Raw genomic sequence first — 26,724 nt, 5'->3', positions numbered from 1 at the left:
TCAGTACAACATGCTCAAGAAGAGAGAGTAAATTGCACCCAAAAGACCATGTATTCTGCATTTCACCATATACAGCATCCCTCAAATTTTCAAAATGTACCAAATTAAGAGCACCTTAGCATATCTAATTCCAATGTAATGGGTTGACAGTTACCCTGCTCATTTGCTTAATGAGATATGTAATCTTTCACTTCTCAATGTATTTAATAGATACCTAACCTTTTCCTAACATCAATAGTCAAGATGGAGCAATACACCACAAACAAGATGTACTTCAACGTTGCAGTGGCAGGATATGTTCATAAGAGTATTTCTAAGTTGACCTAGCTTCATTGACCTCCTTGGGCCTCTAATATGCATATAACTCCACTAGTTTTAAGAAATATTCTTTCTGCTTCTATACCTTGTCTTTTAATACAAAAGCAGATGCTGAACATATAATCATTCAGAAGTATTTTTTTTTTCACTGCATGGTACTTTTGTGACATTTTCAAATTGCACTGTTAGACTGCTGGATGATTTAGTTGGCATTGTACATTCTTTCCAGATAATTCTTATGTAGATCTACAGGCCACTAATATGAAAATAGGAAATATGCTCATTGCCTGTTGTGGATGGGGTCGTATTCATTTTGAAGGATCAGGTCCATAGACTGAGTATTATTGTTGCTGGAGGCTCAAGTAACCATGGCAGCTTGGAGTACCTTTTACCAGTTTCGACTGGTTCGCCAACTATGGCCTCTCCTGACCAGGGATAGCTTGGCTGCAGTGGTACAGGTGCTATTAACCTCAAGACTGGATTTCTGCAATTGTGCTCTATATGGGGCTTAAGGCTGCTTCAGAAGCTGGAGCTAAGTGCAGAACACAGCAGCTAGGTTATTGTTGGGAGCTGCCCCTTTTCAGCATGGAACTCCTTTGCTAAGGGAACTGCATCAGCATTACTGGGCCAGATCTGAGATTTTGGTACTAAGGTATAAATCCCTAATCAACTTGGGATCAGGACACCTGAGAGAACATCTTCTCCTTTATCAACCTGCCTGGTCACTGGGGTCATCAGATGGCCTGGCCTTGGTTGTTCCACATGGACCTATAGCCTGATTGGAGTCCACCTGGAGAAGAGCCTTCAGTGTGGTGTCCCCTTTCTTTGAAACTGCCTGACTCTTGAGGTCAGGCATGCACCATCTTTGTGTTGTTTTCAGCATTCCCTGAAAACATCTTTACTCTAAGAAGCCTTCCTTGATCGGCCAGCCATGTTTTTTTATTGGTATTCTGTTGTTGTTTTTTTAACTTTTGCTATGATGTTTTATTTTTTTATCCTTTATTGTTCACCACTCAGAATCTGTTTAAATGTGGAGAGGTATATAAATTAAATTAAATAAACAACACCATGAAACCTGCTTATCTCACACTTACATATCTGCAGCTAGTTGTAACATATTACAACTCTGCTTGATGCTATGGATTTTGGCTCAAAAAATACACCTGCCATTCATTGCAGACACAGAGCATCATATAAATACACAAAATTCTTAGGGTTGTTCTTCAATTAGAACTATTTTTGAAAGGGCTCACTCAGTGATGAAAAATTAGTTACTAGCTTTTTCTGTGATTTTCTGTAATCTCCACAAGAACGACAAACTTTGTGTTGGATCTACGGATAAAGAAGAAATTTGTTTGTTTTGCATTTGATGTGGACCTACCTAATTCACATTTCCCAAACCAATAGAAAACCCAAATACATGTATCCTCTTGCAATTCAGTTCTTTAATCAAATAAATGCATTAAAAACTAAGTATTGGGTAAAGTGTGCACAAAAACACATCCATTCATGAAAACAATGCAGAAAAAATATTAGGAAAAAATGCTTGAAAAACCCCTGCATATTAGGAAAATAACAAATTAATTTTGTCAGAAGCAGCTTTACTTTGGAGGAAGGGAACCTTTGGATCCAGCCCTAAACAATTAACTTGGTTAAATGTTCTTTCCTGCTGATACCTGTTTGTTTCTGCTCACTTATTTTTGCCACTAGATTCACTTCTAAAGTTATACTTGGTGTGAGGTAAACATTGCTAGGCCATGTGGGCAAACACCTCTTCTAATTCCAATCTATTTATAGGTCAGCTCTTTTATTTTGTGGCACAAAAGATTTACTAGGGGAGAAATTCATTATTGCCACTCACACTCATTTTCTTTCTTAACATAATTATGTTTTTCTAATTGTCTATCATGATTAAAATCATGCCAATAACAACCTTGTTTCCTCTTTTGGCTGGCCTCCAAACTCTTAATAGCTTGTTGTTTGAGGGAAGTCCATATTGTAGCATTTATGAAATCTCTTCTAGCTACACAGCTATATTCTGAAAGAAGAAATTCCCAACAGTGTGGGCCTGTTTTTCAACTGAACTTTGTATTTCTTGAGGATTCACGCATACATTGGTTCCAATCTCCCAGAAGTGAAACTCTTTAATGTTGTATCCTACATTGTCTTTGTTGATGATCCACCCACAAAAGTTGTCTGCAGCACTGGCAAATCCAACACCCTTTATTTTCATGCAATGGATTCTAACATCAGGGCCTGCTTCAGTTGGACACCCCACCCCCACCCCATCAGGGCTAACGGTCATCTTGGCCCTGTGGGGATTAGGGACTCCCTTTTGGATTCTGTACTAGATTTGTCAATACCATCTGGAATAGTTTCTGGGTCAGAATAGGGGGAAGGGAGGGCAGAATCTGGTTGGAATTTGAAGGAATGTTTTAGATTTTTTTCAGAGGAAAACTAAATTGCTAACATTTTTAAGAAACATTAAAGTATGTTCAGTTTTCCACTGGTTATATTTTTCCTTATATTCATTTGCAATAAAGAAGAAAGGGGTGATCAAGGGAGGTAACCAGGACACAACAGGATTTGCCCACAGGCTTCCATGGCAATGCCCCATTTCTATTATTTCTTTTCACACACAATTGTAGAGTACAGTGTATTGCAGTGGGGACAAAACCCTGATAAGACTCTGAATAGTTCTTCAGCAGAGATCCCTATTTAGATTACTCCCCACTCAAAATAACAACAGCAACATAGGATAGATGTTTCCATTCTATTGCAATGAAACTAAAAACATATCTGGCCACTTCCCACTGTAAATTGCATTGGTGATGTCAGGAAGGAACTCCATGTTTGTCCCAACCCATTCACTGACAAAAATGTGATATGCATCTAACAAAATTACTGGGATACAGACCAAGATGTATGTAAACCCTATAATATAATTAAACTGTTTTGTATGTAAATGCATTCTGTCATAGCCTTGCTGGTTGGCCATTGTTTGCTTTTGACATGTTGTATGAGGAAATGACCCTCATGGAAGTTTTGAAAAGGAAGCCCCTCTCTTAGGGTCTAAGTGTGGGGACGTCTCTTTTCACTTGTTTGAAGAAAAAAAATTGAAATCTCTTTATGGATTTGCATTTCTCCCAGCTGTGACTTACTATGTGACTTACATTTCATTTCATCGTTAGCATTCAAATGTTTTCTTTGCTTCATAGTATAGAGGGTAAGCAGGCTGCGATGACATTTTAAGAAGACAACAAAATATTTCCAGACAGAAGCAAAGCTTATCATGTTTTCAGAGGACAATTGTAATCTCGACTACATGCTAACATCATCTGACAGCAATGCCAAAATAGAAAGGAATGTGCTGAACTGAGGCAATGTTTTACCTATTCCTGAAACAAATCAAAAGGAAGATGTTTCATGTATCTTATTTGTAGTACAAAATACTGGGTTACTTTCCCCCTTATAGTCTTTAAAATAACTGTTCTTCAAGGCTTTCAGTGTTGCTGGAAAATCTCCTCTCTCTTGCTCTGATTCATTATACACCTATACCAATTGTATAACCTCTTTCAATAGATTATGTATTGATACTCGTGTGGTGCTGTAATGCTTAGCATGGCTGTGTCAATAAATCGATGTGGATAAGTGATACAAGATAACCTCTTCCTTCCAAAAGCGTTCAACGAATGCCCTAATCTGTTTCACAGAAGCGTTAGTTTATTATATGGGCCCTACATTTCATAATGCAAGCTGAACTTTACCTCATAATCATCTGGACTCCTTGACACTCAAGCTCATGTCCATTTTAAATTGTAGTCTTTGGTGCATGTGTTCTTTTAATTTTGAATGAAAATTTGTGCATGTATATCCACACATCTTTCAAAACATACACTTCAATCATGCCCATCTTTGAAGAGCATGCATTCTTTCCCCAGAAATTAAAATGTGTGTGTGCACTTTTCAGATGTTTTTCAAACACTTTTATTTGTTCTGCAAATCATATCACAAACTTGGAAATGTTCAGACTTTAACCACAGATTGCATTTGGGACCACATCCAGGTCTAAGGGATGTGACTTGGGTAGATTCAGATAATACAAAAAATGAACTGAAATTTATTTATCATACATCCCTGGTGTAGGAGTCCTATTGAGCAATGGAAAGCTCTTTCAAAGTATTTCTGTGTGATGTATTTAACTACCACATGGAATAAAACAAAACACAGTTCACTTCTGTTTAAATAATGGGGTAAGTAAATATCTTTAAAATTTGCTACCTTTCTCTCTGTCACGGAAAGATGATATGTTATCAAACATCCATTTTCTGAGGGCTGTTTCACATATGGCATAGCCACAAATCTGGGATTGCCATCAAATATACGAACAACAGAGACCCTACAAATGATATCTATTTAGAAAGAACACATGTATCTGGGCTGGGGTGGGACAATTGAAACAAACTTGCAGCTTCTGCTGCTGGCAATGACCTGGTTCATGTGACAAAACTTGACCCATGGGGACTGTTGTGTCTTGTGAGCCCAGGCGACAAATGTTGCTTGAGGGCTAGCCAAGCCTCAAATAAGACATGGCTTATTGGTGGGATATTTGAGGGTGGCTATACAGGCATGCAGAAGGACACACTTCTAGCTAAAAGGTTTTATTGGCAGGGGCTGGAAAAGATGCCTGCCAGTCTGGATAGGCAATATGGAATAGACTACATCAACCTCCCCCAACCTAGTGCCCTCCAGTTGTATTAGACTGCAACTCCCATTGGAATGATGACAGCTGCAGTGCAACACATCTGGAGTACACCAGTTGTGAGGGCAGGGGTAAGTGTATCAAAACTCTGTTTTATAAGGAACTGACTTACAGTGAACCAAACATTAAACTATTTCTTGCAGTAAGGGAAACAGGAAGGTACAGACCCCAATTGTGGTTTGGCAGATGTTTTCTTCCACAGTTCAGCTGTTACCTGTGCTCCACTGCTCATTGTTGCTATGTAAATAGCTCTGTATCCAAACTATTGATTTTTCAGATCTGCTGGATGCCTCCCAGGAAATTCAGAACAATTCTAATTGTGCTCTGCAAGGCTTTCTTGGTGAACAGCTTAGAGAGTCATGGCTGAAATGCAGGATACAAAAGCTCAGTAGAAAATATTGATTTTTTTTTAAAAAAACCTGAAAATATAAATGGTGTGTGTGTGTGTGTGTGTGTGTGTGTGTAAAATGCAACATTTTACATACAATTTCATACAACATTCTAGAAAAAATGATGTGACCAGAAGTTGAAGGAGAATACTAATAGATTTATATATGCACATTCCTTTCAAATGTTTCTCCCAAAGAAAGGGGACAAGATAAACTGGGGGATGATTAGCAAGTAGTTGCTGTGTCAAAGATATGGAGCTAATATATATTAGGCTTCCAATGCAATGATGGCAAAGAAACTGAATCTTTATCTATTTGCCTGACATATACCTGGGATAAACATTCTGTCAATGTCAGTATATCTGAACTAGTTTTATCAAGTGCCAAAAAAGCTAACTGGCTTCACTGCAAGCTCAAGAAAAATATCAGCTGTTATTCTGTCTTTACTTGTTAGCACTATTGATTTTCCACTGCCAAGAAAGATAAGCAAATTAGCAACATACCAGAATACAGAAGCTTATTAGTTACCCCCTATGCTCCTCGATTTCCATCATCCCCACTCTTTGAAATACCCAATAAGATTTTATATTGCTGTCCGGATGGGAACAGCATATACATAATGGGATAACAGCTTCTGCAACACTCCATGCATTTCTAAACTTTTATTTTATTTCTATTTTTTTTTAAAAAAAAAATAGGCTGCCTTTAAGGATTGAACTCTCCCAAGGAGGCAGGGTATAAGATAAAGGAAATAGTACAAAACAATACAATGTAATACAAACAGCAAATACAGATAAAATTAGCAGCCCCAAAATTAAGAGAAGGCCAGCAAGAATATCTTCAGGGCTTTCCTGAAGATGAAGAAAGTACCTTAAAAAAGCCAATTTCGAATGTGTGAATCAGTTCTCCAAATTCCTTCTCAAAGCTCATTCTGACAAAAGTCTGTATCAGATTGCAAGCTTTGATCTTTCTTTTAACATAAACATTTGTGTGAAAATGTTTTCCAAATATATGCATCAATTGTGCTCAGGTCAGAAATGTACACATTCTTTTCCCATTGATTAAAACATATTTGCACATGTTTCAAAAGTACACAATTTTTCCATGCACATTTTCCAAATGTACGCATGCTGACAAACACATCTTTTGGTCCACAAATTACATCGCAAGATCGGAAATGTACGGATTTCAACCACAGATTGCATCTGAGTCCATGTTCCATCTGGAATCTGTGAACTGGGTAAATCCTAATGAAAAAGGAACTGAAAGAAATTTCTCATAGCGCCTTCCTCCAATGGAAGCTCGTTCCAGAGGTGTGGGTTACAACTAAAAAGGCCCTCTGCCTTGTACTCACTAACCTAATCACACTTGGAAGTGAGAAGCAAGTGAGAAGGGCCACTGCTGATGTCCTCTGTGGGTAGGCTGCCAGTATGGGTGAAAGTAGTCCTTCAAATAACTTGGACCAAACCTGTTTAATGCTTTACTAGAGCATCCCTATAGTTCCTCGGAGAACATCCCAGAGACCACAGGATATGGTCAGATTCCCCCCTCTGAGGCTGTAAACCTTGAGAGAGGGAATCCGACACCACGCGATTCCCCTCCTCTCGGCCACTGCAGAAAGCCCTCCAGCAGCTGGTCCTCTGAGGTTGCATGAGGAGGAGGAAAAAGAGGTGGGGGTTTGGAAGGAGGGAAGAGGAGAGGAAAAGTCAGGATCAGCCAGAGTCATTCTGTAGCATTTTTAATTGTGCTTTAATGCATTTTCATTAGGGGTGTGCATGGACCCCCCGATCCTCTTCGCGGCCGATCCGCAAATTGCGGATCAGGCCCACTCCGCCCCACCTCGATCCACCTGGGGGCCACTCCGCTCCGCTGCGGAGCTCCGGCTCCGAATCGGAGCTCCGCAGTGGCGGGGAGTGGCATCAGGTAAGCCCGCCTCCCTCCTCCCCCTTACCTGTGTCCGCCGCAGCCCATCCCAGCTTCACTAGAGCCTGCGGCTCAACCAGGAACTGTAGGCCCACTTCCTGGTTGAGCCACGGGCTCTAGTGAAACTGGGATGGGCCGCGATGGACTCAGGTAAGACCCCCCTCCCCCTTGGTCCCTTACCTGGCTCTGCTGCCATCGCCGCACGGGCGGCGGCAGGGCCAGGTAAACCCCCTCCCTCCTCCTCTCCCTTACCTGCATCCATCCACGGTCCCGCGGCTGCTTCAACTGAGCCCGAGGACTCAAACAGGAAGACTAGGCCACAGTTGTGACAGCGGCAGGGCCAAGTAAACCCCACTTACCTTTTTGGCGGAGCTCCGGATCGAGGCGAAGGATCCGCCTTCACCTCGATCTGCTGCGCAACGCTCCGCGGGTCCCCCAATCCTCTTCGCCTCCACCTTAAGGGTAGGCGAAGCCCCCTGTTCCGCTCCTGCTTCTCCGGTTCGAGGAGAAGCAGAGCACATCCCTAATTTTCATTACTTTGAATTTTATTCAAGCCGCCTTGATCACCATTTTTCTGGTAGAAAGGTGGGGTGCAAATCATCAGTTGATCAAGAGTCAGCTAGGTGGGATCAAAGGCTGATCTAGCTGAATTGGTTTGTGTATGTGGTTTAGGAGCATTAAGAGACAAAATAGGCCCAGTTGTTCCTCCTGCCCTGCCTGGCTCTTGCCCGCAAGGCTTTGGATAGATGGAGGGCTCTAATCTCAGAGCCCATAATCTATCAAGAGCATGTGCCATAGGATTGTTCTCTAAAGGCTAAAAACAGCCCAGAAATGCACCAGTAACTAATAACTTAGCACAGTGATGTTGTCACATGAGCTCATACCAATATCTGGGTATGTTCTGCACCAGTTGGAGATTCTTTAAAGGCAGCCCTAAAGAAGCCTGGCCTGAAGGTCACCAGAGCATGAATAACTGAGATCAGCTCTTTCCAGACAGGGCTGCAGCTGACATACCAGTCTAAACTGGTGAAAAGTATTCCTGGCCACTGCTGCCACCTAAGCTTCGCATCTTAGCACCAAGTCCAAGAACACTCCCAAACTGCATACTGGGTCCTTCAGGAAAAGGGCATCCCCATCTAACACTGGATGTATTCCTCTATCTAGATTGGCCGATTTCTCTAATAGTAAGTCTAAGCTTCTTTGTTCTTATCCATTCCTAGACCATCTCCAGACATGTGTTCTGGGGTCCAACAACTTCCCTAGGATTGTTAGATGGAAATAACATGTAAAGCTGTCATCCTCATACTGATGCTACTTCAACCCATCCCTTGAAATTACTTCTCTCCATAGTTTCACATAGCAGACAACATGGAACCCTTACACACCCCACTGGCCAACTGCTATGGAGTAAAGTACCGCCATCTGAGAATGTTAATCTATATGCATCTGCTCGGACCTTAAAGTCATCCTTAGGGGTCCTTCTCCATGAGCCCCTGCCAAAGGAAGTAAGGCAGGTGGGTACCAGGAGAAGGGTCTTCTCTGCTGTGGCACCCCGGCTGCGGTGCCACAGCAGAGAAGGCCCACCCCTAAGGAGGTTCGCCTGGCACCTACACTATATTCTTTCAGATGCCAGATGAAGACCTTTTTATTCTCTCAGCATTTTAACAGTCCATCAAATTAATTTTAGCTTTGCTATTTTAATTTTTTATTTTAAATTTATATTTCTGCACTGCTGCTGATTTTATCCTGGTTGTGCTTTTATATTGTATTTTATATCATGCTTTTATACTGTTTGTTTTATGCTTTGTGAACTACTCAGGGAGCTTCGGCTATTGGGTGGTATAAAAATGTAATAAATAAATAAAATAAATAAACAAATCCAGAAAGCACCAGGACTAGCATAACACCATACCCGCTCTGCTCAGTCCAGACAAACAGTCCAGAAATACCATGGTCAATGGCACAGAAATTGCAATGGACTGCAGCCTTAATAAAATATTTTATATTACTTATTCACCTCTACCGAAAACTGTCTCTGGGCTCAGCATTCCCAAGTAACTGTCCTGTATTGACTGCAGCAGACTCTGAGCTCAGAGCTAACCAAGACAATGAGGCCAGCAAATGTTAAAGCACACAAGTTCCAGTCCAGTGGGGTTCAGGCTAGACAGGAGTGCTCAAGATAGCAGGCAAAGATCAAAGCACAGGCAAACAGTCAGATAAGCAGGAACAGACTAAGGCAAGAGCAGTTGACATAGCAGGCAGAGGTCAATCCGCACTAAAGCAGTCAGGTACATTACACAGTCCAGAAGCAGATCCAAGAAGGAGTCCAAAAATCAGTAGGACAGAGCATCAATCACAGGGCAAGTTCCAGGAGGCAAAGTCAAAGGCACAAACACTGGCAAAACAGTGTTGTTTCCAACACTGGCTAGGCAGACATTGAAATCTTTTAACACCAAAGCCTTCTGCCCCACCAGAGGCTCAGTTGCAGTACATTAGAGTTCTTTGGTCAGAGCCATACTCATGAGGGTCACTTTCTCCTGAGAAGTCCTTCCTTGCAAGCAAACACTTCTCACTGGACCACTACTGGTTTGTTGCTTCAGGTGACAACATTCATGGGTGCCTTGGGGTTGCTCAGCCTCTGCCTCAGAGGCCTGTCCCCCTGACAGGACTGGACTTGCAGCCATCCCCCCCAAAGACCCAGGTTCCTTCTGGTCTGGTGATAGTAACTGCTCTGGGGTGCCCTCAGTTTCTTGGAACTCTAGTTCTTCCTCTGAGGAGGATTCCTCCAGTGGGAGCATGATATGTTTGTCCAATTCAGTTATCTACATCTCACTTGCATTGCTTCCTAAATAAAATATATACTTTAATAAATAAAAAAACCTCTACACGTAAATACCTTAACACTGTGGCTGGTGAGGAATGAGTAAATGAATGTTCATAATAAACAAAAAGACTGATTTTGAATTTCTTTGTAAAATGTCAAATATAGGCGAACTGAAAAATGAAATGAGGTGGGTGAGACAACAACGCCATCACAAAATGATTAAGAATTTCCCCCATGTTCAACAAGCCAAATAAATATTTGTGATATGAATATGTGTCTACAGCTCATAGGTTATGTTGCATTTTCCTGTTTATACGTTGAAAATGTATTTAGGGATGTGGCAAAAGAAAAAGGAAGACAGGCATTTAAAGCATCATGTCAAAAGGGAATCCTTCTTATATTTATTTTGTGTAGTCCCCAGCTGCAGTGGTCTGAATGTCCACACTGAAGTTAACATTATAGTCTACGAGCATACTACCCTGAACGCGCCCGATCTTGTCTGATCTCGGAAGCTTAGCAGGGGCATGCCTGGTTAGTACTTGGATGGGAGACTGCCTGGGAATACTGGGTGCTGTAGGCATTATAATCACTCCCTCTAATAGTGAACTGAGTTGGTGAGTGCAGACAGGATGGGAGCCAAAAGAGGCTGGCCATCATCCGTTACAACTGCGCAACCTCCCTATTCTTTGCCTGGGCTGCTCTGATGTCACACACATCTGAATGTCAAGGTAGTCATGTCACTGGCTTCACTTACTGAACTAAAAATTTGTGAGTTCCAAGCACATGCTCACTTGAGGCAACACGTGAAGAACTTTCCATAGAAGTTATTTTAGAAAATTTATATACCACTTTTCATTTTTTTCAAAACAAATTCCAAAGGAGTTCATAAAATAAAATAACAAAATACAAAACCAATGAAATAATAATAAAAGGAAAATATCCAATTCAAAATAAGTGGAGGTTTTAATTCAGTTTTATGTATTTTATATTTACTGTTGTTCCCCGCCTCAATCAAGGTGGAGAGGCGGGTAAGAAATAAATTTATTATTATTATTATTATTATTATTATTATTATTATTATTATTCAGCTAACTTATTCCAGTCATTCCTTAGACACTTAATTATTAGAGTCTCTGGCCAGATCTACACCAAGCAGAATATGACACTTTGAAAATGGTTGGAAAACCATATATGGAGTGTGTCCTGAGCACCAACAGTTGTCACTACTGTTATAAATTGTTCTAAAGCAGTAGTGTAGATCCTGCCTCTATTTCAGCACTCTGCACCATGAGCAAGGAACAAGGCTTCCCCCTCAGATGTAAAGACCGAGGTACCATATACAGTAGAAAGTGGACTCTTAAATAACCTGGTCCTGGGCCATTTAGGGCCTTATAAATCAACACACACATCATGCACATGTATGCATGTAGCTAACTGGCAGGCAGGGGACATCTTTCATCACCTACAAAAGCACTCTAAACACTGTGTGTGCATGTCTGAGTGCGTAAGTGTACGCATGCAGCTTTCCAGTATGAAACAGCACAAGTACAAAAATATTACTAATTATGGTGTGACACCAACATAGGAAGGGCTTCTGAATAAGCATCACACACATATACGTTTATGAATCTGCCAAATGCTATTCTGAAACTGTCATATAATTACAGTTAGCTGAGGAGAACTTTGTACATCTTGCTCAAAAATGGGGATATGTTGAGGCTCATATTAAGAGACTAATAATGGGAATTTTGCTCTCATTGGGATCTAGTGCTGAAAATGCTACATGAATGACAGCTCCCCACTGTCCTCTCATGTTGTGTAAGGACAGGAACACATGCAATATATATATCTTATTAATTCTATGTTCAGGAAGTGCTTGGAGCACTCTGTGCAATAGACGGGCATGCCCATTATGGTATATGTATGTTAAGAGGTTTTTGTTTTTTGTTTTTGTTTTTTTAAGGAGATGCTGGATTTTGTAAGTTGCCACAGCTCAGTGATAGAGTACATGCTTTCCATGTAGAAGGTCCCAAGCATCTTCAGGTAGGGCCAGAAAAAATGCTCTGGAAACCCTGGCGAGCCACTGCCAGTTAGTGCCAATGGTACTAGATGGACCAACGGTCTGACTCAGTATAAGGCAGCTTCCTATGTTTCACTCCCAATTTAAAATTCACCAAGGCAGACCCTTAGATATGCATTTGAAGAAAGCTATTCTGACAAAATGTGTTAACAACAAAACAAGGCAGTAGTTAAAAGAATGTGCTCAATTCTTTCCTTGGTGCTGGCTTTATTCTTGGCATCCCTAAGGGCTTGTTCGGATGCAATACTTTCAAAAACATAGTATTCATCATGTCCTCTTCCTTTATGTGAAATAGACATGTTTATTTATCTTTTTAGTTGCCTGATTGTCACATCAAGAATATTTCCTAGGTTTCCATAATGTCCCAGAAAATCCATGCTGAAATCCACAACCCTCCCAGGAGTGCAATGGTACTGCTGCAATTATTTTTGTAAGGAGAAAGTTAATGGATCCAGGAAGTCTGCTGGAGATGGTCTTGTTAGTCCTGGCTAAGCTGCCAATTACCTTCCTTTTCTTAGACGGACTAGCTGATTTGCTCTCAAGATGCTCGCCTTCTAAATGGCTATGAAACATCTGAGGGGATAACACCCATCCCATCCCACCCCACCACACCCCAATCCTGGGTGGGTTTCAGGTTGTAATCTATGTTTCTTTGAAGGAAACAAGGGACAAAGTGCCAGTTGGACTCTGCCAGTGAGGCTTTCTGCTCTCTCCTGTTTTCTGAACTGATTTGTCGCGCTATTTGTTATTATGTCAATTTTAATATGTGATTTATGGTTTATGAAATTACTCTGTACACTACTTTGAGAGCATTAGCTGAAAAATTAGTCTAGAACTCATGCAAGTAAATAACTAAATAAATAGGTAAGGAAATAAATGTAGCCCTTTAAATATGACCCAGAGAACGCTATCCTATTTCCACACAACAATACCCTGCCATTTGAATGCTTCCATTTTCCTTCAAAGAATATGTTATCCCCTGCACACATAAACACAGACACACCTGCACTAGAGTACAAATTGCCCCAGCTACAAATTGAACTGCCTTTCCCCCTTCTGCAAGACTATCCATGCTGTAACTGCACTACTATTGCATTAATGGAATAAGCATGTCCTGCCTCTTATGCAGGCAACCTAAGCTTTTATAAATGAATGCTCATTTATAAGCATTCAGCAGAGTTGGGTGGCATGCACCCCTGAACCCCTTCTGTGGCTGTGGTGGCAGAAATAACTGGCAGTTCACTGCTGGACTTCAGTGGCTAACTGCTACAGAGCTTTAAAAAGGCAAGAATAGGTTAGTTTTCTAGTTAATGTTGCCCTTTCTAAGGTTCTGTAGCATTTTGTCACCAATGTTTTGCTTGGCACTGCCACACTGCAATTCCTCATGGTGCCAGGAGTGTAGCTCATGCGTGGGTGGGTGGGTGTGAGGACTGGAAATTGCCCCCTGGACTACCTGAAGGCAATATTTTTGCTACAGGGGCCAGGTGAAAGAGATTTATCATTTGCAGTGCCTCTCTTAGTGAGCATCAATGTTAACTGCTGTTATATCATTGCCACTGATCAACCCTGTAGTGCTTTAGGTTTAATTTGGAGTTTTCGTAGGTCTCTTAGATGTGATGGCTGCCTTGTTATAAGAGCATCTCATACTGCATATATAAACACTTTACACTTTCTTATCCTGGTATTTTGTTCACTGCTCTGATTTCTTTAATGCAATATAAGCATTAAAACACTATTCTATAGTATACTATACATGGCAACATGCAATTCAAGGCAGAAAGATGAAACAGGCAGTTCCTTCTGAATTCAAGAAAAGAACAAAAAAATGAGAATTTACACTTTGAAGTGTAAATAGATAAAGATAATCAAATTCAGACAAGATTAAAATTAACAGCCTATCAACCAAATGACACTATTAATAAATGTCCACAACAAACAGGGACAGAAGGGACTCTGAGAGAAAAAGAATCTAATTTAATTAAACAAAGGGGCACATAGGAAAGCAACCATAGCGGGTACATGAAGAACTGAACAAGGATTGTGACAATAATTGAGTTTGTATTACTCATTGTATAAAGTGATCCATATCAGATTTGCTTTCTATTGATTCAGTAGGAAACAGCCTAGGTATACGGGATGGATTTTAATTGCTATCGCTTGCAGTTGAAGGTTTGGGAAATGATGTGGTGTGCAATTTCCTCCTTAATACTGATAATTCAAGTTTTATTACTATTGGATAGAGATCATTTAAAGAAAAAAAATTGTTGGAGAAAATTCAAGCAAGGTTGAGAGAATATCTTCAGGCAAACTGTTATTTATTTATTTATTTATTTGGTATATTTCTACCTACCTTTCATACAATGGGCCCCAGGAAGCTTACAAAAAAATTACAGAAGTAAAATAAAATAAACAGCAAGAAAATACCAGTTAAAACAATAAAACAAACTATAAAACAGTGCTTAAAACCAAGATTAAAAATGCAGCAGATAGGAAGCAAGTAACCAAGACTCAAAATACTAAAAGCAATTAAAGGCCCATGAGAACAGAATAGACCTCCATTTTGGAGGACCCACCTGGCAGGTGGATTCTGTAGTTTGGTTAACACCACTGAATCTCTCTTGGTGAATGTTCATTAGGAATAGAAATAAAGGACGAGAGGAAAAAAGGTCTAATCACATCTGAAAACACAGGGCAAAATCCAATACGAAGTTAGGAAATTTGGGGCTTAAGTATTCCTAGTTCTATTTTGATTTTTTTTATTGGAAACAAGAATAAGGTTGAAATCCCATACACACTTACCTGTGGAAAGTCCCATTGAACTCAATGAGACTTACCTCTGAGCAAACATGCAAAGTTTTGCACTATGAATGTACAACCCTAACCCTATGGAAATCAATGATGATGGAACCCTCAACACCAATGCACTGTGTGGCTACAAGAAAAGGAATCCAATAAAATGGAGGACCAAGTTAGATGAGCAAGACAAAGCTGTTCGGAAATAGCAGAGCTTGGTACATGAGTAGTGAAGTAGGATAGTGTTAACTAGAAGCAGAAAATATTAAATATCTAATTGAAAAATGCTGGATCCAATTGGAACTGAATTTCCTCTATATATGTTTTCTCCTCTCCTTGGTATTATTTTAGTCATCTCTTCATTTCATTAGGTCCCCTTGTCGAAAAAGAGATAAAATTAAATCCACTTCTACTCCTGGCCCTGAATATTTTCTTTTGGTTATCAAGATTAGCATCTGTTTTCTTCTGAGTTAAATTCAGCTATTCTATAACTAGACTTTGCCACAAAACGAGTACAAGCCACTGCCAAAATGAACTGTCTGTGCTTATGTTACTTACACTTTTCTTCTGGCTATGCTAGCTACACCTTTGAATAAAGCTGTAAATAATTTGAAATCCTTGCGAACCATGGAAAAGGGGAGGGCATCAATTAATGCCACAAACACACATTTAGACTATTTCCAGGGGCTCATCTACACCTCAGCCCTTTGGGGAGTGGATGATCATGGAGTTTTCCATTGAGTTGTACCAGAAGTAAAGAGGGACGTTCTGGGGTGACATTTATTTATTTTAAAGAGGAGACATTTGTGCCTTTGTGCAAGTGCGTGGGCGCAATCCTATGCGAAGGAACAGTTTTGTTAAAAACACTCACACAATAAACTCGGCACTGGAAGATGCTGAGCACCATCCCAAAGATGGAGAAAATGCTTTCCTTCTCACCCCTGATACTCACAGACTCCCCACAAAAAGTTCCATGCCCATTTCCTGAGCCCTGCTGCTTGTGGGGAAGAGGGAGGACCCCGGGAGGGGAAGCCACACCACCCACAGAGCTCAGAATGGTCCCAAGATGGTGTGTGTGGGGGGGAAACAGGGAAAAAGCAGTCCCAGCTATCCCAGGAGAACTGAGTGCTCATCCCTGGTTCACCCTGGGATCAGTTGTGCATCATTTGGATGCACAGGGACCACCTCATGTCCATCCCGGGATAAATGGCAGGTGTAGACAAGCCCCAGGTGACAATATAGAAGCCAGTTGACACTCGCTTGGAGTCATTCCATGTAGGCATTGCTAGAGCAACATCTTCGTTAAGATGGGGAGTGTGACATCACATTCTTTCCAGCAACAAAATATTATTGGCTATTGATCAAATATAGTTTCCACATGCCAGAGACTCTAACTTGGAGTCGGGCATTTTGAACCCATGCAATGGCTGAGTTAACAGCTGCTTTCACTGGCCATCTTTAGACAAGCAAAATGCTTACCAACATATTTTTTGTCATGGGAGTAGGGGGTAGGATGGATGTCAAGTGCCAGAAACTCCCCCCAACTCTCATACCACTTGGACAGTTCCTATACACCAGGGGTATTGGACGTATGAACAAAGGAAGCTGGTCCATCTATCCCAGTACTGTTGACACTGACTGGCAGTGGTTCTCCATGGTTTCAGGCCAGATTCTTCCCTAGCTCCACATGGAGATGCTGGGGATTGAACCTGGGACCTTCTGCATGCAAAGTAAGTGCTTTCAACCTGAGAAGCTCCTGGGGGCTGCATTCCAGTGATGGGTGGTGCCAAAGGCAAAAGAGGAGGGGCCAAAATAAAAACTTAACAGCATATTTTACTACCAGTGTCTAAGGGCATGTCTAGACCTCCCAGCTTTCCAGGAAGGAGGATCTCGCAATATGGTGATCATGGGATCCTTCCCCTCTGTCTATACGCAGTCTGCGAAGTCCCGGGAGGATGTCGCACCCACCATTTTTTTTGTTTTATCACAAATGAATGCAGGAGCGCTCTTGCACAAAGGTACAATGTTGTTGTTTTAAAAAATATTCCAATTCTCCCCACCCCACCCCCAATGGGCATGGAGCTCTGTACCCGGTTCCCAGCTCCTCACAGTTACTCACGAGGAGCTGAGATGAAACCGCGATGGCTGGCAAGACATCCCGGTCTTGGGATGAGCCTGAGACTACAGGGAAAACTGTGATTAAAGGGTAAACCAATATCCTGGGGAAAAGGAGCAATCATCCTTCCCTGCTCCTGGGATCCCCTGTGCGTCATGTGGATGCACAGAGATGATCCGGGGGCGATCCCTGGGATATCAGCAGGTCTAGACATTCCTAAGAGAGGGATGTCAAACTTTTAGAATGGTGGGGGGAAACGGCACAAAAAACAGGAAAGCCCCACTTGATAGGCGGTTCAGGGAAAGGGTGCATGGCCATCTGCAGAACTCTGGAGGGATTCAGACCCTAGGCAAGCCAGATTTAGGCCTTGGGGTTGATTTTCTGCACCCCTGCTGTACCCATTCAGGACTGTAGGCACATAGTTCCTGCATGCATGATTGGGAGACCTGCACAAAGCTGGATTCCCAGCTATTCAGGGGGGCCTACAAGTGATCGGGTTCTGTGAGTCTAGTGGGTAGGTGTCTACAGAGAGTCCACCACTACATCCACACTGCCACCTACATGCATGCATTGTATACACTTTGGTCATCTGAGGAGGGCTAAGATTTCAGTAGTTGCAGTAGCTGAAGGGTGGGAATGGGGATACATTTCCTTTTCAAATCAAATCAAATCAAATCAAATCATTGTTTGTAAGCTGGGACTTCACTATTTCCCTGCCACAGCTGTCCTAGCAAAGAGTGAGACCGGAGATCTCACAACAGCTGAATAACAAGTAATATCGTACAGTATTTTTGTGAAAATGCCCCAGGTAGTTACATAAATGATGCTTGTTTCTCTATGATGCTAATTGATGAGAGTTTTGCAAGAAACTGGTGGACACAAGCTTTGCAGGTGTTCTTTGGACTCTGGCTGCCAAACAGAGTTGAGATTGTAGTGAAGACAGCGGAGGGGGGAAATAATCTAATCAAGATTTCAGTGGCAGGAATAAAACCTTAATTAAATGATGATTAAACATACAACCCATTTTGTGTAACAAATCTGTAATCACAAAGGAAATGTTCCACATGCTTATCTTCCCATTATGCTCAGGCCTGAGTAACAATGGAAGGAATACTGGAGAGAGCATGGGTAATAGAAGTATACAAACTGCAAAGCTGTCACAGTCTCCTACTTAAAACACACACACACACACACACACACACACTTCATCTTACATCACTAGGAGCCCAGAACAATAGCTGTGGCAGTAAGTGATCCAGTGGCTTAAAGCTAAATCCTCATTAATAAGTGGATGGGGAAGGAACAGCCCATCATATCCTTAACATATTTATTATACTTCCCCATTGCGGGGTGGAAGCCACTAGACACCCTTGCCTATGAGACAGGAACCAGGTCTCTACGGCAAGGACAGTTATGTCTTCACCACCAGAAAACACTATGGCCATTTTTTTTTACTTTAACATAAAGGCCACCTGTAAATCATCCTTCCCCAAGCTGGTGCTCTCCAGATTGTTTGGAAGCTGAGACTACGAACTATAGTTCCCACAATTCCTGACCATGTGGCTGGAGCTAATGGAAGTTGAAATCCAAAACATCTGGAGGGCCTCAGGATAGGGAAGGCCGCTCTAAATCATCCCCTTATCCATGATTATCCTTTTTTTCTGATTGCTCAACTTGCTCAAGAATCATGGGCGATACCTGTGATAATCCTTGTGGATTGATCCTTGTACTTTAGTTTCCCCTCTTCACAGAGTACAAACAGCATTCCACCATGTTAAGGCCATAATTGGAGGTGGGTCATTCCAGCATTCATAAAATGGAAAATGTTTCACCAATCTTTTTGGAAAAGAGACCTGCCAGAAAGAAATGCTTGTTTTACATACCTTGCGCATTTCAAGAAAATTGGTGAAATATTGAGGGCAGGATGGCAGTTCAAAGTACCAAAGTGGGAAAAGCCTCTCTGCTTCAAACTGACACAGATCTGCTTCCTGGTGGCGACCATTTTTATGTGCACTAAAAGCTCCGAATTGGGACCCTTACCCTTCAAACCAGTGGTGGAATCTTGTCCCCCTGTCCTTCTAGTTGGTGGAATAGCTTTTCTTTTTTCAAAATTCCCTTCCCTTCATTTTTAATTTTTTTTTAAAAAAAATCCCATGTTTCCCTATGGGGAATCTGATAAGGCAGCGCATGCACCTCAGATTCCCAGGAGGGAGGGGGGAGAAGAAGGGAGAGCGAGGCCCGCGCCCAGCCACGAGGGACCAGGTAAGTGGGGGAGCTTGCGGGGGGGGGCTTGCCAGGTAAGGGGACAGGCAGGAGGGTGGTCTTACCTGGTCCGTCGCAGCCGGGCTCAGGCTTGAACTGAGCCCCCTGGTCAACCCGGAAGCAAGGCCGCACCTGTGGCCTTGCTTCTGGATTGACCAGGGGGTATGATTCAACCCTGGGCCTGGCTGCAACGGACCAGGTAACTGGGGGTGGGGGCTGCCTGGAGATGCCACCGCGGCAGTCTGTGTGGTGGTGGCAGAGCCAGGTAAGGGGACAGGTGGGAGGGGGTCTTACCTGCTCTGTGGCGGCCGGGTGCGGGCTTGAATCAAGCCCCTTGGTCAACCCAGAAGCAAGGCTGCACCTGTTGACCAGGGGGCTCGATTCAAGCCTGCACCCAGCCGTCACAGAGCAGGTAAGACCCCCCTCCCACCTGTCCCCTTAGCTGGCTCTGCAGCAGCCGCACTAACTGCGGTGGCGGCGGCTCCAGGCAAGCCCCCCTCACTTCCCTGCTCTGTCGCAGCCGGGCTCGGGCTTGAACTGAGCCCCCTGGTCAACCCGGAAGCAAGGCCGCACCTTGCTTCCTGGTGGACCAGGTGACTCGGTTCAAGCCTGGGCCTGGCCGCCATGGACCAGGTAAGTGGGGGGGGGGGCTTGCCTGGATCTGCCGCACCTGTATTTGTTAAGGATATAGAACAGTGTTCCCCATCATGCTGTCCCAGCATTCCTGACCATGGAACATACTGACTTGTAATGATAGGAGTTGTAGTCCAACACCTTTGGTGGGCACGAGGTTGGGGAAGGGCTGCACTAAACAAAAAAAGAGAAGTAGGTGGCTCTAAGTTGTTCATCATCAGTTTTCCACAACCCCACAGTCACCTCTGCATATCCTATTCTCCATCCTGTCCTCATCTGCTTTGGGAGAATGAGAATTTCACTGGTACTTTCTGCCTCCTTCAGGAGGATGTGGCGTTAAGGCTTGTGAGCCTTAACTCCCAATTTCCCTGCTTTTTGGTGCTTGGTTGAAAACTGTACATCCTTAACGTTGTTTTGTAAACTGTAGGTTTTTTGTTTATTGAATATACATCTGAACAGGTCACTTCTTTGACTTTATGACAGAATCTTGTCTCGCTTTCTAAATAAACATGGATCCAGTTTGTTCATGCTAACCCAACACACATTTGGTCAATGTTCAAATCATAGCCAATAAGCAAATGGAAAGTAACCCTACTAGAAACAGGGATCATTCTTTAGATAGCCATTTGCGTTATTACGAAAAGGCCTGACTTGAACATTTGTTTAGTTGGCTGCCAATTCAACAACGTTACAAATATTCTGTATTCTTCTACTGTATTCTTCTACTGTAAGTAATTCATCTTTGTTGAATAATACACTCAAAGTGAGTACCCATTAGTTAGGCCGATTACACACCAGAGCACCTCATTAAATCTTTGACTCTCTGGCATCTATCTAATCAAGACAATTGTGCATCATTGTAATGCTTTTCAACTATGACACCACCAACCACACTCAGAGGAGGTCACTCCTTGAAAACCTCAAATGGTGTTGATGTCAGAGTAACAGGTTTTTTAAAAATGAGTAAATGATCCATGTCTTTATATGTCTTTAAAGAAAGATTTTTTTTTTTAAAAAAATGGAAATTATTGTATGTCTTATAGCCCCAGTTGTGAAGGACAAAAGCACACCTGGTTCTCTTAGAAACAACAAAGGCTATGAGAAATCTTTTTGTTCCCCTTTGTACACATTTCTAAATCATTAATCTTAATGTGTTCCATGCATGCAGCAAAAGAGATCTTTTGAGAATTGAAAGTAAGAATTCCTGCAAATGAGTAAACTGTTTCAAGCTTTTCTATTTAATAATGAGTCATTTAATCAGTAGAGATGGCTGGTATATTTGGACACTGAGGTCCCCAAAGAACTGAACACCACAAAGTCACTGTGAGACAATATTTTAATATGTATTTTAAAGCCCACAATCAGTTGCAAACATTAATAATAACTCTGAATCTCATCACCCTATTTAAAAATAAATATTTATACCTCAGTTTTAAAAATAAGATTAATATTGTAAGAAAACTTCAAATGTAATAATAATAATAATAATAATAATAATAATAATAATAATAATTTATTTCTTACCTGCCTCTCCCTCTTGATTGAGGTGGGGAACAACATCAAATATAAAAATACCATAAAATATATAAAACTGCTTAAAAACATATAAAACTAATATATTATTAAAATAACAGCCAGACATATTAAAATTCAATTGGGTAGGCCTGCCATAACATGAATTCACATTGGAAATTCAAAATTGCTCCTGCTCAGATCAGTGAAGTTTATAATGGGTATATAAACTGTAAGAAATATACTTGATTCACAACATTAATTTTGCAATATGTAATTAGCCATTTGTGACTTCCCCTTACGTAATTTGCTACTTCACAAAAATATCAAATTATCACATTTACACTTGTTTTAATCGGCTTCTGCAAATTAGTGATAGATCACTGCTGACATGTTTTTAGGGGTGAGAATTTATAAATATACAAAGTCCAAGCGAAATCACATTAATAAGGGGGGAGCGGAGGAGAGATTTCCTTTGTTTATTTGGACTCTCATGTACCTAGGGCTTGTCAAGTTAATGACAAAGTTATCATCTGGTATAACCTCCATAGAGCCAGTGGGCATGGACTACATTTGGTGATCTGTATACAGTGAAGCAAATGGGAGTTTTGCCTCTCTATTTACTGCTTAAAATTTAACACCACCAATATCTTCAGTGCATAGATTCTGAAATTCATAATGCTTTAAGGGCACAATCTTAAGAGATTGCTACTCAGTAGACAGAGGGCTCTGAGATTGGAGCCCTCTGTTTATTGTACACTTTACTGGTAGAACCAGGCCTCCTGTTCCTCATTGTCATTGTGGTTTCAACTAGACAAGCTTGTGGCTCATCTAGTTGGCCTACCTTGTTGTGCGATGGAATGTCTTTAGAATCCTGCAGATCCTGGTCGCTTCTCTTTCTTCCCCATCCCCTTTTTCCTCTCTACAGCCTCATTGCAGAGGATCCGCTATACCCTATGGTCCCTAGAATGCTCCCCTAGGGACCATGGGATTGCCCTGTAAAAACCCTTTATATGCAATTCTGTAAAGGATTGCTCTGTAAAGACCATAGGGCTGCTGTGTAAGCACATTGCAAAATGTGAACTAATATGTAATGCTAGTATGTTGTCATGGCCCTGGACCTAGAACCTGATGCCCTGGAAGATGGGGGAAGGTAACCCTGTCTCCCCCATGACTCAGAGGATGATGACTCCTCAGAATCCTCATTGGTGTGTGAGGATTCTACCAGGAAGCTCCAATGTCCTGCTGGAGTCTAAGGCATTCTTCATAGCACTTTTAAGTCACAACAGCTTTCCTTAGAGGCAGCAAAACTAGAGGCAGACTCTTGGCTGAAGGACAATTAAGGCTAACAGAACAGTTTGCTCCAGACAATCACTGGAGCAACACTCAGATCCTGCTGCTCTGTGTTATTTATACATCCAAACTCTGACACTTGCTCCACAGAGAGCTGGCCAGGGTCCTGATCTCTTGCAACTAGCCTGTTTTCTAGACAGGTTTCACCAGCATCGCTGTGAACAGGATATATCGATACATTCACAGCTTTACTGGGAACAGAATATTAGGCTCTGGTGTTGTTGGATAGTCTTGCATTCTCTACCTTATCCTCTGACTTATTCTATCTTACAACCTCTTCCTCCCTCTTTCCCCCACTTTTCTGCTCCAACATCACAGTGGGACTGAACAGACATAGTAATCATGGGGCATGTCCTATATCCAGCCCTATATCCTGGGATCATCCTGGGATCATTCCTGTGCATCCAAATGCTACACAGGAGATCCCGGGAGCAGGCAGGGACAATCCCTCCATTTACCTGGGATAACCCTTAGGTGTAGAAAGGGCCATGGTCTCTCTGGTTGCTGCTGGGTAAGTTATTGTGATGTCACAGTGATCTTAGTAAACCTAAAATCAGGTGGCTGAGTGCTAAGTGGCACTTGGTACTGCAAATCCGTGAGTTACCATTTTTCTTCAATTCTAAGACACCATCGATTGTAAGAAGCACACTAATTTCAGTACCACCAACAGAAAAAAAGCTTTGATTCATAGAAATAATAAACACACCCATGATTCTAAAGACGCACCCCATTTTTAGAGATGTTTATATGGGAGAAAAAGTGCATCTTAGAATCGAAGAAATACGGTAGTTTTGTTCTTTTGCATTGCATCATAATTACCCAGACATAATTGGTTTTTGAACAATGCTTTGCTGGTGTGAATTGGCTGAGTAGTTTGAAGACCTTTGATGAAAACATTGTTTCTGCAAGTGATTTTCTTACATTCCCAAAAATCTTCAAGATCAAAATTGAAACAATAAGATCCTAAGACTCTTACTTCCCAAAGAAACTATTCATTAAAAAGGACTGGGGTGTTGGCATTGATTTTTTTTAAAATGAAGTTAACACTCCACAGAACGTGACCATTAAAGAAAGAAATAACTGAAACAAGCATTTGAGCTTTAAAATAATATAGATGTGCATATGAGTAAAATGATTAGTATTAATCAATCTTCTGATATAGGTCTCATTATATTTCCTCCATTAAAGCAAGCATTGAATTTTAACCAATCAACGAGTATTATGCTGGACAATTGTGTAATGATAATTATATTGATTTTATCCTGACCTGTGATGTATCAGTTTATATTCTTAGGCATTAATGGGGTTTCTTCAAATCTAAACCATTTTCGCCAACAAAGAGATATTTAAGAAATGAGATGTCAGGTTAAGAGTTCAAACAGTTCATTTGAATTATTTTTTTGTTTTTTTAAAAAAACCAATTGTGGGAAAAAGATAAAGAGATTTCTGCTTTGTTCTTGATGGAGGACATTGGCTAGCAGGAGACTGTAATGTCCTGGGAACTCTTAGGACCATTTCAGAATGGCATCCTGTGTCCATGCAAAACAAAGCTGCTACAAGTGCACTCCTATACATTTATTTATTGTATTTATTAGTGCTGTGCCTAAAATTCCTTCTTCATTTTTTGACCATTCTCATTCAATTTGATAGAAAAAAAATAGCGTTTTAAAAAGAAATGCAAAAGAGAAGAAAATGTTAGAGAAATTCTCATGGGTTAGGTTCATGGTTGTTCTGCTGACCTTAGTCATGAGGTGGCTGAGAAGTGTGTACTCATGGCCTGTCTTTCATTGTACAATTATTCCACTGGCAGCCTGAAGCCTCCTTGGCTTCCCACACTTCAAATAAAGCCTCAAGTGGTAATTCCTCCCATAGAGCTTTTTCAGATCATGAAGAAGGCAGCCTGGGGGATGTATAACAGAAAGCAAAGCACACCCTCAGCCCCTTGCAGTAATTTGGGCCATAGCTAGACCTAAGGTTTATCCCTGGATCATCCAGGGGTCAAACTTGTTCATCTAGGTGACACACAGGGGATCCAGTGCTCAGCCAGGAGCGAACCCTGGATGATCCCAGGATAAACCTTAGGTCTAGCTGTGGCCTTGGTAAGCTCAAAAACACCACCAAAAGAAGTTCAAAATACATTATGAAATGCCCTGAGAATGAGGCAGAAACACAGAAGCGTCTTTTAATGGGGAAGAATATTTTTCAGGAAATTGGAGGCCAGATTTTGGCACAGTGCTAGCTCCACCCCTTCCACCCTCACAGCTCCATTCTGGAAGATGCAAAATAGGGGCCAGGTTGCCAACTCAGTTGATGCTGTTCCCACTTACAGTGGCAGTTCAGAAACTAAAAAAAAAAACCACCCTTAGGAAAAAAGAAAGAATGGGCCTACATCCCCTGCCAATGATGAACCCTACCTGTGAGAAACTGTTGGAGAATTTCTTCTCCCCCTGGAGAAATTCAGTGGAATTGCCTCCCCCCACCCCATTTTACTGTCAATAGGATGGAGAATTTCAAGAGTCCATTTGTGCACAGCTCTAGTATTTATATTAAACTTTTCATCCCATCTTTCCAATGTACGCACCATTCATGGTGGCTTAGCAAGAAATGATCAAAATTTCAGAATAAAAGCCCAATTTCAAGACCAACACACTAAATGCATAAACTATGTACACAATAAGCAGTGTGAACCAGGCTTCTCCTTTTGGAAGAGCACTCCCACCTCTGACATTGCATCTGCTCACAGGGAGAAGCATACGGTCAAAGGTTGCAAGTTGAGGGCTTAGTGGGCTATTGAAGGGTGCTTGTGTATAATGGGAATTTGCTAAGACACAATAAATCTGTTACAAGTCTGTTGAAGGGTGCACTGTCCATCACTGTGGCCCCATTCAGACAACACACTAAACCATGTGGCTTAAACACAAAGTGGTTAATGGAATGCATTACGTTAATGGATTCTGTTAACCATTTTGTGGTTAAGCAGCATGGTTTAGTGTGTTGTCTGAACTAGCTCCTCACTGCAGCACCCTCCTTCCTGCCCTATTGTTAGCAGTATAGATAAGACTGGCCACTTTGGGCCTGGGTAGGAATTTATTTTATTATTATACTTACCTATGGACCTGACTGTCTATGTAAAGTAGGTTATTTTGCCTCCTCTGAACAGCATCCATAAGGAGCTTGTTCAGCGCCCCCAGGGGATCTTCTATGGGAGGCACCACTTAAATGATGGTCACACTGACAGTGCAGTGTGGGGGAAATAAAAATAACTAGAGCCAGTTGGGAGCACCATAAGGCACCTTTCTGATGAATAGGACTTAGCTAGGCCAGCCCCTTTCAGCCTTTGGACCCATGGGGTGGGGAAAAGTCCCCCTTTGAGGTTGTGACTTGGAGTGGCCTCACTCAACATTAGAAGCTGTCACCAGCTGGATTAAAGGCAAGTATTCAAAAATGAACTGAAAAAATCTCATACATCTGCATTGGGTGGTATAGTAATGTAACAAAAAATACATTCAGTAGGTACAGCTGTTCCAAATTGGGGAGGGCCACGATGCACCTGCCCACCAAGTAGGTATTAAAGATGATGAGCCCATCAGGAAAAATCAGTGGTAGTCCAAATTGAGCACCATGAACATGGCTGGTTACACGAGGATTCATCACCAGATTATTAAGCCTAAAACTGGTCTGAGGCACCTTTTTCAGCCTGAGGGCAGAATTCAATTTCAGAGAAGGTCTTGGAGATCATTTTCAAGTGCTGGGTGGGGA

General features: G+C 41.7%; 1 long non-coding RNA gene and 1 pseudogene across 1 annotated transcript in view; one reads left to right on the top strand and one right to left on the bottom strand.

Moving 5' to 3' along the window:
- The window catches only part of LOC134406894 (uncharacterized), a 558,830-nt gene that overhangs the window by 59,190 nt on the left and 472,916 nt on the right, over positions 1-26,724 (bottom strand). The window lies entirely within an intron of this gene.
- Positions 10,678-10,796, top strand: LOC134413550 (5S ribosomal RNA; annotated as a pseudogene).

The sequence above is a fragment of the Elgaria multicarinata genome, chromosome 1 (assembly GCF_023053635.1).
Source record: "Elgaria multicarinata webbii isolate HBS135686 ecotype San Diego chromosome 1, rElgMul1.1.pri, whole genome shotgun sequence".
NCBI classification, from domain to species: Eukaryota; Metazoa; Chordata; class Lepidosauria; order Squamata; family Anguidae; genus Elgaria; species Elgaria multicarinata.
Note: the sequence above shows the minus strand (reverse complement) of the source record. Positions and strands in the feature narration are given on the sequence as shown.